Source organism: Macrotis lagotis, chromosome 7, assembly GCF_037893015.1.
Source record: "Macrotis lagotis isolate mMagLag1 chromosome 7, bilby.v1.9.chrom.fasta, whole genome shotgun sequence".
NCBI classification, from domain to species: Eukaryota; Metazoa; Chordata; class Mammalia; order Peramelemorphia; family Peramelidae; genus Macrotis; species Macrotis lagotis.
The window spans coordinates 105,755,839-105,767,920 of NC_133664.1; the positions used below are offsets into that span (position 1 = coordinate 105,755,839).

General features: G+C 35.1%; 1 gene segment (V, D, J or C); it reads right to left on the reverse strand.

The window, feature by feature from the left end:
- Nucleotides 1-12,082, reverse strand: part of LOC141492841 (T cell receptor beta constant 2-like) — a 439,396-nt gene that overhangs the window by 113,138 nt on the left and 314,176 nt on the right.

The window sequence follows — 12,082 nt, forward strand, 5'->3', positions numbered from 1 at the left end:
GGAGTTGGTATCAGGATGGATTTATTGACTTGGCTGGGAGTCAGGGTGGAAGGATGGAAGTTACTTTCAAGGATTTCATGATCTATTAGTGGATATATGGTACTTTTTTTCATTTGCTATTAATGCCAGAATGTGATAAATGGTAAGAGTAGTTCCTTTAGTTTTCTGACAGCAATAATAGCTTCCTGTGTTTGGGGGAAGGGAAACAAGTTCCAGAAACAGTGCAGTACCTCAGAGTTGCAGTGACAGATGAAAGAAGTTTCTGCATGGAGAAGAGCTCACTTTGCCTTACTGTGTCTTTACTGCTGGCACAGAGATACAAAGATGTTTGGTTGACTCTGGATGATTGAACAAGAAGAGGAAAGCTCTCCTTCTTTTCCCGAGTGACATCATATCCCTCATGAATGTCTCCTTTCTGTTTGTCACCTTTTGTTATTGAGAAATGAATGAGCTGAAGCCCCTGGCCCTGGTCTTGACGGTACCAGTACATGGTGTCATGTCCCAAATGCTGTTCACAATTCAATCTCACATTCTGTCCTATTCCTGTGATAAGATTTTTTGGAGTTTGAGTGATGCTGGCATCTTTGGCATCTGTGGGACCTTTGGGGGAAGCAGAGATTGACATAGAGAGGTTGATATAAAGAGATTGACACCAAATCTCTCAGGGATAGGATTTCAGTCAGAATCTTAGAATTTAAGGGAACAATTTCCCATCAGCGTTTAGGACTCACCTGCTCCCAGGAAACAAATGATCACACCCCAAAGAAACCTGATGTCCATGGTGGAATCAGGGCAGCAATGATGTGGCTTTCTAGAACAGAGTTCTGATTTCAGGAGACAGGGTAAAAAAGTGGCTGAGCCCTGGAGTGCCCCCTAGCTTTACAAGGAGGAGTCATCATTAACATATCTAAAAACCTTGTAGCTAAACAAGTCATCCCAAGGGAAGCTGGAGCATCTCCTAGTAGATTGGATTGACTTTCAGAATAGCACTATGATAGGGCACATGGGTGGTGCAGTGCACTAGCCACCTGTGTTCAAATTCAGTCTCAGATACTTGACACTTATTAGCTATATGACCCTAAGGAAGTTACTTAATCCTCCTTAGCTTGCAAGAAAATTAACAAATCAGAATAGCATCATTACTTTTGGTTTTTTAGGTGTGATTAAAATTTCAGAACCAGCAAGAGCCCTGGTGGTATTCAAATTTAGACTTATTGAAGAAATTGTATTTTGTGTTTGGGGAGGGGAAGAGTTATTTAATTCTGCTTATGAGTTGAGGCAGTCTCTAAAATCTACTTTCTGTGATTCCATTTCCTAAATGGAAGGAGGGCTAAACTGTCTACCAAGATTAAAATGTACTGTGTCTTCAATTCTACCTTTTCCCTACAAAACTAAATTCCAATGCCACTTTTCTTGATCTTGCCAGCTGCTAGGGTCTCTCATATGTAAAATATACATTTATGTATATATATATATATATATATATATATATACATATTTATATATATGGTATAGAAATATAGGTAGATATGTGATAGATTGTATGCATTTATATGCCAAATGATAGTTAATAATTTGTTGCTGTTGTTCAGTTGTGTTGACTCTTTGTGACACCATGGATTATATTTTCCATGGAATTTTCTTAGGAAAGAGCCTCCCTTTTTCTCCTGAGATGCTTTTTAAAAAAAGCAATAGCTTACTAGCTTAAGCTCTTTCTAAGCTTTAATATTCCTGATATAACTTTTTTCAGGACCATAGCATACTCTTCTGTTCATTGTGTTGCTTGGCCTTGTTTTATTTTTGTTCATTTTATTTTTGCTAAATATATGGTGCCCAGCAAGTTCTTACTACAAATATTTTGGTCTCTTCAGATAAATTCCTTATTTTTCTTCTTTTTGATATTATTTTTCTTTGTGGCTTTAGAGTTTTCTTCTTGAATAAGTTCTGTTCTTCCTGGTTGGACTTCCACTGAAGCATTTTAATCTATGCAATCCTATCAATCTTTCCTTTGAACTTTTTGAAATCTATTTTTTCACAATCTAGGCTGTACTATGCCCTGATTTCCTCCCTTCTGTCACAAACTCTATGATGAATCAATGACTTTACCAAAGATTTCCATTATTTACAGGACAAAAAAAGTAATGAATTCCTTCCTGTTAGAATTAGCCAAAATAGAATTCCCTATTGATTCCTCTACCTTTTGAAGGAGAAAAGTATCACTAACATATGTTGTTTTGATATATATATATATATATATATATATGTGTGTGTGTATATATATGTGTATGTGTGTTTGTGGATATATGTTTTTGTATCTATTTGTGTGCATATATTTATGTGTATTTATGTATTATTCATATATGTATGTAAATAATATATATATACGTGTATGAAGGCAGCTAGGTGGCTCAGGGATACATGTATATGAAGTATGCTGTTTCAATTGAAAAAAATGCAACTTCATATGGATATGCAGTTGGAAAAATTGGAGTTTTTTTGGTTTTTGGTTTTGGTTTTTGCAAGGCAATGTAGTTAAGTGATTTGCCCAAGGTCACACAGCTAGGTAATTATTAAATGTTTGAGGTCACATTTGAACTCAGATCCTCCTGACTCCAGGGCTCTTTCACTGTGCCACCTAGCTGCCCCCCCATTGGATTGTTAATATTTAAATAGTTTATAGCATTATGGTGATAATAATTTTGATCCCAGGGACCTCTGAATATGTTTTGGGTATCCCCAGAAGACCAAGGATAAGACTTTATTGGTCTATATTACTTATTCATTCCAGTACTGATTTCAGTGGTACAGATCATAAACACAACATTTAGCAGATAGTAGGCACATAATAATTGCTTATTGGTAATTGATTTCAGTATTTTTTTTTGGCTTTTTTCACTGTGCCAACTGACATGCTTCTCAAGGAAATATGAATAATTACAGTCAATATCTATATCTTTATCCATTCCTCATGTTTCAGAATCAAGAGCTTATTTAGATAGACCATAGTGAAGTTTTTGTAAATACATATATATATATATATATATATATACATATATATATATATATATTCAGTGTATTTTTCTCATCTTTATTTAGTCTCATGATTTGATGCTCATTTTGAACTTTGTTCAAAATTTTATTCTAAATTCAAATATCTAATTAATAAATGATTTCCACGCTAATCACCAACTGATAGTGGATATTCACAAACCTCTTATCCCTGGTGAAATATCAAATTAGGATCATTGTGGAGGATAGGATTCATAAGAGTACCATATTAGCATTTTCCCCCATAGTATATGTTTAGAGCAAAAATAACTTCCTGTGTTGGAGATGTATAAGAGAACAGAAAGAATCAGCACTTTAGGATTGAAGGTGCTGGAGGACATTTGTGTATGGAGAGGAACTGATTCTTCCTTACTGTGTCTCTGCTGCTAGCACAGAGATACAAAGATGTTTGGTTGGTTCTGGATGACAGCAGATAAAGAGGAAAAAACTCCTTCTGTGTCCGATTGACACTGTATCCTTCAGGAATGTCTCCTTTCTGAATGTCACCTTGAATTGTAGAGTAATAGATGAGCTGGAGTCTTTGGCCCTGATCTTGTCTATACCAGTACATAGCATCATGGCCCAAATACTGTTCACATTTTAGTATCACTTTCTGTCCCATTCTCGTGATTATGTGACTTGGGCTCTGGGTAATTCTTGCATCTTTAGCATCTGTGGGACCTATGGTAGAATCAGAAGTAAGTACAAACAGGATCATGATATTGAAGCTCCCAATGAAAGATTTGAAGCCAGAACTTGATAAACCTAAGATGAAATCTCCTTCAATGTTGGGACTCACCTGTTCCCAGCAAATAAATGATGAAAGACCAGAAGAATTTGGTACACATGGTGAGATCCTGGTAGGAATCTGGCTTCTTCTACTTCAGAGCTCCAACTAAGAAACTGATAGGTAGAAGTTTTAGTTCTGGTGTACTCCCTCATCCAATTCACAGACTTTATCTTTGAAACCTCTATCTCAACATGCCCTTCAGAGAGGGGTGGAAACAGCCCACAAAGGAGAATGAATTACAAATTCTTGATTAGAACTACTTGCAGAGGAGCACTATTTACTTTTCAAGTTCTATAGATGTGGCTATGATTTGGGTTATTCTAGTGATGATCTTGTTTAATTACTTTGGGCAAGTTGTTCTGTGCCTTAGTTTCCTTACCTATAAAAGATGGGTGTTTAGCCAGGTGATTAAACTACATCTATGAGACTAGGACAGCAAAATATTACTGTTAACTTGTTTGCATATCCCTTTTCCTCAAGGATGAGTTAATAAGAAAAGTAAAGTAGCGAATAGTTAGATTTTTGATTTCAAAGACTTTTCCTTTCTGACTTGGAAGATAGAAAACATTTTCTTTTTAAAACTTTTTAAAACAGATGAGTCATATATATATGTATATATATATATATATATATTTACTTTGTTTTTATACTCTGAACTATAAAAATAGCAAATAAAAGGAAATTTTCATATGTATAGTCTTGAAAAAGATTATGAAACTTCAAATTGCTATTATGTACACACAGCTTGCCTTTCCTTTAAGATAATTATTTCAACATGCAATTTTCAAAGTTCTATTTTTTCTTCCTGTTTTTCCTTTTTATACTTCTGCACATTAAAAAATAATTCATTGACTGTCTTTTTTCTTTCTTTCTACTTCTTCCTTTTTCTATCTTCTTTCTTTCCTTCCTTCCTTCCCTTTCTACACTTACATCATTGTCACCTTCCTCTCAAGTGAAAAAATAGAAAAACAAAATCCTTGTTATAACTGTACATAGTTGAAAGAACATATATCCACATTGGTCATATCTGGAAAAAATATGCTTTATTTTGCATCTTGAGTCTATCAACTTTCTGACAAGAGGTGAATAGCTTGCTACATCATTATTCTTAGGGAAACGCTTGGTGTCTATATCAGATTTCTGAAGACTTTTAATATTGTTTTTATTTACAATTATGTTATCATTGAAGAAATTGCTTTTCTGATACTCCTCCTTTTACTAGGTATTAGTTCACATTTTTTAATGTAACAAAAGGCCAATAAAGTCAAGGAAGATTCAGTCCTCAGAGAATGCATATATTCATAAAAACAGTATGAAATACTTGAGAGTCAACCTCCAGATACACTACCAAGAATTCTATTATAAAACATTTCATACAAATAAGGACAGATCTAAAAATTGCTCATGAGTAGACCAAGCCAAAATAATAAAAATGACAATTTACCTAAATTTATGCTCTTATTCAGTGTCATACTAAAAAAAAACTAGCAAAGAATTACTTCATAGAGCTAGAAAAAATTTCTCTGGAAGAACAAAACGTTACAAATATCAAGGGAATCAATTTTTCTTAAATGGAGAGGAAGGGATTCTAGTAGTACCAAAAGCTCAAATTATATTAGAAAGCCATAATTGTGAAAAAAAATTGGAATTGAATAAGAAAGAAAAACATTGAATGAAATTAGATTGATCATGGACAAATTAGACATATAATATTGAAATGCAAATAAACAGTGTAGCTAGTGTTTGGTACCTCCAATGATCCCTACTAATGAATCAAGAGCTCATTATTCAACAAAATTGTTGGAAAAACTCAAAAGGAATGTGGTGGAAACTATGTGAAGCTCATTATCTCAAATTTTCTTTAAAAAAAACCCTCAAAATTGGTACTTGATATTTAGACATAATGGGCATTATCATAAGATATTTATTGGAACATGGAAAAATTTATGTCTGATCCGTGGATAAGGGAAGAGTTTATGATCAAATGAGATAAAGAAATTCACAGGAGGTAAAAATAAATACTGACTATGCAATATTTAAAAGCTTTGCACAAACAAAACCAAAATGGCTCAAATCAGAAGAAAAATAGGAAATTGGAAAATTTTTTATAGTTAATTTCTCTGATAAGGATCTCATTTCTAAGATATATAGGGAACTGAGTCAACTATATAAGAAAAATCCCATTCCCCAATTGAGAAAAGGATATGAATAGGTAGTTCTCACAGGAAAAAAAATACAAACTATCAATAACTATAATTTGAAAAAGTGCTCCATATTATTTAAGATATGCAAATAAAATCAACTCTGAACTACTACCTCATACCTATAACATTGACTATAACAGCAAAAAAAAGAAAATGAGAAAAGTTGGAGTGACTGTAGGAAAGCAGGTACTTCAATGTTCACAGAGCTATCAATTAGTCCAGCTGTTCTAGGAAAAAAAATTTAAACTAAAAAGTTCTGAATTACACATACCCTTTGAGGCAATACCACTACTATATGTGTACTGAAAGATCTGTACTGCAAGGAGAAAAAAAGAAAAAAGAAAAGGAATTATATATGCAAAAAAAATTTGCAGCAACTTCTTTTGTGAGGGCAATGAAATAAAAACCAAGAGGATGTTCATCAATTTGGGAATGAAAGAACATATTATGATATATGATTATGATTGAATACTACTGTACTGCAAGAAATGATGAAAGAAATGGCTTAAGAAAAACCTTGGAAGATTTATACAAAATGATGAAAAGTGAACAGAATATTAGGAGGACAATTTATTTAATAAAATCAATTTTGTAAGGATAACAAACATTACAATTTAGTAGTAACACACTGATCAACCACAATTCCAAAGGACTCATGGTGAAACTACTAGACTCCCTTCCTCTCCATATAGTTATAACAAATGGTCTCAGAGTGCAGATTGAAACATCTCTATATTTTTGCAGAAATTTGTTTTGTATGACTATACATATTTCTAATGGATTTTGTTTTTCTTATCTTCTCAATGTATGGGGGAAGCAAAGGGAAGGAAGAATAATTTGGAATTGAAAAAGAATTGAATTTGAGAAAAGTAATCAAAAATGAAATACAGAACTTTCTGTTGTGAGATGCACTAGCAATATATTTTATATAGATTTCTTAATATTATAATTATATTTATATTAAAATTTTCAACCTGTTAATAAACAGCTTTGCTTTGAGTTATGATGGTTGGTATGAATGTATGATGGTTCATCTGTAGGAAAGACTGGGATACTGGCAACACTGGGCATCTTACTGTGTCATCATTGGTTTCTAGAATTCCCAAGCTCTAGATCTAATTTCTAGTGAAGTTGGGGCTTCAAGTAGTAAAGAAGGTCAAGACTAAGAATTTGGAGCAGGAGTTAGCTAAATTCTTCTCAAACTCCATGAAATAAACTTGAAAGCTTGGGATAATTCCCAGTGAATCAGTCAGAAGGAAGAAAGAAGAAAACAATTATTTATTAAATACCAACTATATGTCTGGCAACATGACAAGTACTATAAAATATTATCTCACCTGACAACAACTCTTTGGAGAAGGAAGGGTAGCGGTTATTATTATAGCAATTTTACAGTTGAGGAAACTGAAATAGAAAGAGGGTAAGTAAATGAGCTGCCCAGGGTCACTTAACTAGCAAGTGATTGAGGATCAGATCTTCTTTATTAAAGGTACAGAGTTCTATCTACTGGACCACCTTTCCGCTACTAGATTGATGATAGTATATTAGGTAGAAGTCCCGAAAGAAATCTGTGGAACTGAGGCATCTCTTTGTAAAACTTGCCTCTTAAACTGTATTCTCAAATTATTTTACAAGATTTTAATTGCTAAATGTATAGCTTTTCAATATTTTGCATCCTGAAATCTTTAGTAAAGTAACTGTCAGTAATTGTCAGAAAATGTATAGCCAATGGCTTCCCTTGAGAATAGCCTGGGAGATAGGGGGAGACTATTTTCTTGAAGCTTTAACAGAATGTGCTTGAAGGTTCACACATACACACATACAGATGGGTCCTGGACATAACTAAAAAGGACAGTGTACAAATGATCAGGGCACAAGGGTGACCATAATTCTCACCTCCAATATTTCAGAGTAACTGATGTCCTTTGGAGAGGTCAGTGTGTCCTTCCTTTACCAGGTGTAGCATCTCTACTGAGTATTAGGTCACCTCAACTGGAGATTGCTCAAGCATTATATCTTTGCTTGACTTTGGGATGTTGGTTGTCTCTACAATCTATCGCAACAGGCTTGCTAGCAGCAAGTTTTCAGTTGTTCAATCTTTTTCTTCTATTTGCTTCTCTCTGCTGCTATCTGCTGGTGAACAGCAGCTAGGACATATCTACCTTGAAAAGGATGATAAAGTTTTTTTAGTTCCAATACACTAAGGTCAAAAAATAAAAAAAAAAAAAAGACAATGTCTCAGTCTTGGGTTCAGAGGATTCCTGTAACCTCACACACTGGAACATGGTGGTTTGCTAGAGTAGACTTTATTGAACAATACATTGACATGGAGAAACACGGTAAAACCAATCATGACTCAAATACTGGCCAGGAGGACTTAGCCTGAGACTTCTTGTTGGCCAAACAAGGAGAGTCAAGAGTTATTCAGAGTCTATTAAGCCCATGAATTTTATTAGGATTTTGAGCAGAGCATCCACATATATGAGAAGAAAAGGAGAAAACAAAGAAAAAAAGGAAAGAAAAGAAGGAAGAAAGAAAAGAAAAAGAAATGAAGAAAGAAAAAGGAAAGAAAGAGAAATAGAAAGAAAGAAAAAGTACTGTGTAGCTCAACTTGGAAGCAGTAGGACTGCTCCTATTTCTAACAGAGGTTGTTTATCATTTGTTTGCAAAGAACATGACATAAGGAGATATCATGACATGCAAGTGAGTTGGATTTAAGTAAGAGAGGCTGTTCAAAGCCACCAGTTTCACTTTCTTCTCTTTCAGAGCCATCTAGGTCCAGTGGCCAGATATAAATTAGGATGAATCTGGATGGCTGGGTATTGGGCTACTGAATGCAGTGGGAGACCTTGGATTTTTAAAGCTAGGTCTTTTTTAGGACATAGTCTGTTTCTGATTTGACCAGAAGCTCTGAGGGGTTTTCACTCTCAGATTATTTTTTTTTGACTATTATAAAAGAGGTTCTTTTTCCTTGTCTTAATCACTGATAGTCTCAGCCTCCTAACATTTTTTTCCTTCTTTTTTTTTGAAGAAATCATTCTTGGTCTCTGCCTCAGCTCTCTTAACCTAGACTTAAGACCTAGCCTTAAAAGCCTGGGAAAAACCTAGCCTTAAAAAAACCAAGGTCTCCTGCTGCAATGAGGGTCATCCCCAAAAATTCTGATCCATATTTTGCCAATGGACCTAGATGACTTTGGAGGAGGAGAAAATGAAGTTGATGACTTTGCACAGCACCCCTCATTTAAATCCAACTCACTTGGCTGTCATGACATCATCTCCCTGATGTCATGGTCTTCTAAGAACAGAAGACAAATAACAGCAACAAATAACATTGAAATTGACATAAAATAGATTTGTTTATAGTTTAAGGACTCCAATTTAAGAATACTATTTCTACAGAAATGAGTGAAATGAGTGTCCCACTGTGAGACAACATATAAAATATAAGGTGAATAGATCTAGGGGTATGCTCCTACATTTAATATTTAAAGTAGTCCTTTTTTGAGACTTAAAGAAATTTCACACAACTGTTAGAAAAACGATGCATACCAATAAGTCCATTATTTGTTCCATTTACTTCACAAAGAATAGCTAAGTGTCTTAAATCAAGAAATACAAATCTGGGAGCATGGGGTAACACAGAAAGACACTAGGGCATCCATCATCTATTTTTCAACAAGTGCCTTTGTTCCTCAAAATGGACTGAGGAAAGACCTAGAAGGGATGTCATCTTAGCTTCTTGTTAGATAGTTTTCAGGCCATTGCAAGGAGGAGAGGCAAGTCCATCATGGTCCTGAGCAAAGCTACCACCCTTGACTTGACACATCATTTAACCTGGCCACTCTTTATCTCTAGAGGCACCAAGGCAACTCAGGAATATTAAAGTCAAAAAGATGTTTTACTTGGAAGGGCAGGAATCTCACTCATATATAGTTGATGTTCCCACCTCTGATATCACAAATAGGAAGGGGATGCATTAGCAAATGATAAGGTGATAGAACACAGGAGATAGAATGTCACTCCTTTACATCTCTGGAAAGATTGCCCTCCATTCCTACTGTAACAGCATTTAAGGGGGAAAAATCAGAATAGAAAAATGCAGTTTGAAAAGCTGAAATTTGTTGTTATATATGTTTTGGACTAGCCTGAGGTTGTTCTGAAAATACAGACTAGCATTTTCTCACAAAACATAAAATTAGCTATTAGACTAATAAGGGAATTGAGATCTACTATCAAAGGTCTCTGAAGTGCGACAGTTCGTCCTCCCTCTAGAACCTCTCAGTATGAGCCAAGTCTCTAGTGTGGTGACTTCCCTCCTTCTTTTCTTCCTGTGCCAGGGTCAGGAAGTTTGTGTAAAGCTTGGAGATGTGCATGCAAGGCTGTGTCTTTGCTGCTGCTACAAAAGTAGGTGGTTGAGTCCTTTACCTCCACAGAATGGATGTGGAGGCTAAAGTTACCCTTCATTGGTGGTACAGGTTGGAAGCGCTGAGGAACAGTCTCATTTATATATAACTCTTGATAATTATAAGAAAACATTAACTTAGGTTCTTTTTGTGGTTCCTGTTGGTACCAATACATAGCATTATGGCCCCAATCTTGTTGACATCTCAGTGTCACCTTCTGTTTCACCCTTGAGACCAGGTATCTGGGTGTCTGAATGATTTCTGCTTCAATGAGGGCTGTGGAAGGGAAAAAAAGAAAGAGAAAGAATTTGGGACTCAGAAGCTGGCAGAACTTAGCATTATCCTCCAGGGAAAGGGAAAGCTCTGAACTCCCTATTTTCAAAATGAGAAATTTCTTTCTCTTTTCAGTACTCACCTGCTCCAAGGAAAAAAATAAAGAAGCAGAAGAAGTGTCTGTTATGCATGACAAGGTGAGGAGCAGTTCCTGCCTTCCTAATTCTGACTTTTGATGCAATAATTGGCAAGAAGAATTCTGAGACTTCCTTGCTTAGTTACATCATTTTCATTTATGAATCTATTCTCATTGGCTCCCATAAAAGACTTTCCTTCCTTCCTTCCTTTCATCCTTCCTTCCACTATTTCTCTCTCTCTCTTTCTTCTCTCTTTCTTTCTTTCTTTCTTTCTTTCTTTCTTTCTTTCTTTCCTTCCTTCCTTCCTTCCTTCCTTCCTTCCTTCCTTCCTTCCTTCCTTCTTTCTTCTTTCTTTCTTCTTTCTTTCTTTCTTTCTTTCTTTCTTTCTTTCTTTCCTTCCTTCCTTCCTTCCTTCCTTCCTTCCTTCCTTCCTTCCTTCCTTCCTTCTTTCTTTCTTTCTTTCTTTCTTTCTTTCTTTCTTTCTTTCCTTCCTTCCTTCCTTCCTTCCTTCCTTCCTTCCTTCCTTCCTTCCTTCCTTCTTTTCTTTCTTTCTTTCTTTCTTTCTTTCTTTCTTTCTTTCTTTCTTTCTTTCTTTCTTTCTTTTTGTGATAGAGGCATTGTAAATGACTGATTGTTAACTATCTGCTTTTATATCAATAATATGAACATGTGAAATACTTCAATGCCCTTCTTTGTCACAACAGTGGCACAATCTCAGACTTTTCCTTAGGAATGTCATAGTATGTGGCAGCAAGGACAGAACATGTGCGCTAGCTACTTACAGTTTACACAGCACACCTACAAATAGTCAAGAGAAATGTTTTCTTTAAGCTTTCAAAACATATTAAACTGCCTACTTCATCTTAGCTATTCAGGCTGTCAGAATTTTTTACTCTCCATTACTTTATTTATTTATTTCTTCATTTCTTCATTATTCCTTCATTTATTTATTTATTCATTGATTCATTGTTTCTTTATTTTTTCAAGGCAATAGGGTTAAGTGACTTGCCCAAGGTCACACCACTAAGTATTAAGTGTCTGAGGCCGATTTGAATGCATATCCTCTTGATTCCAGAACTGGTGATCTGTTCACTGTGTCACCTAACAGCCCCCCCTCTTTATGCCTTTAAAAAAAGCCTCCTGACCAGTCACATTCAAGCACTTTCACTATCTTTTTTTTTATCCTCTGAGGAAAATCTCAGATTTTGTGGGAAGAAAATGCAGAAA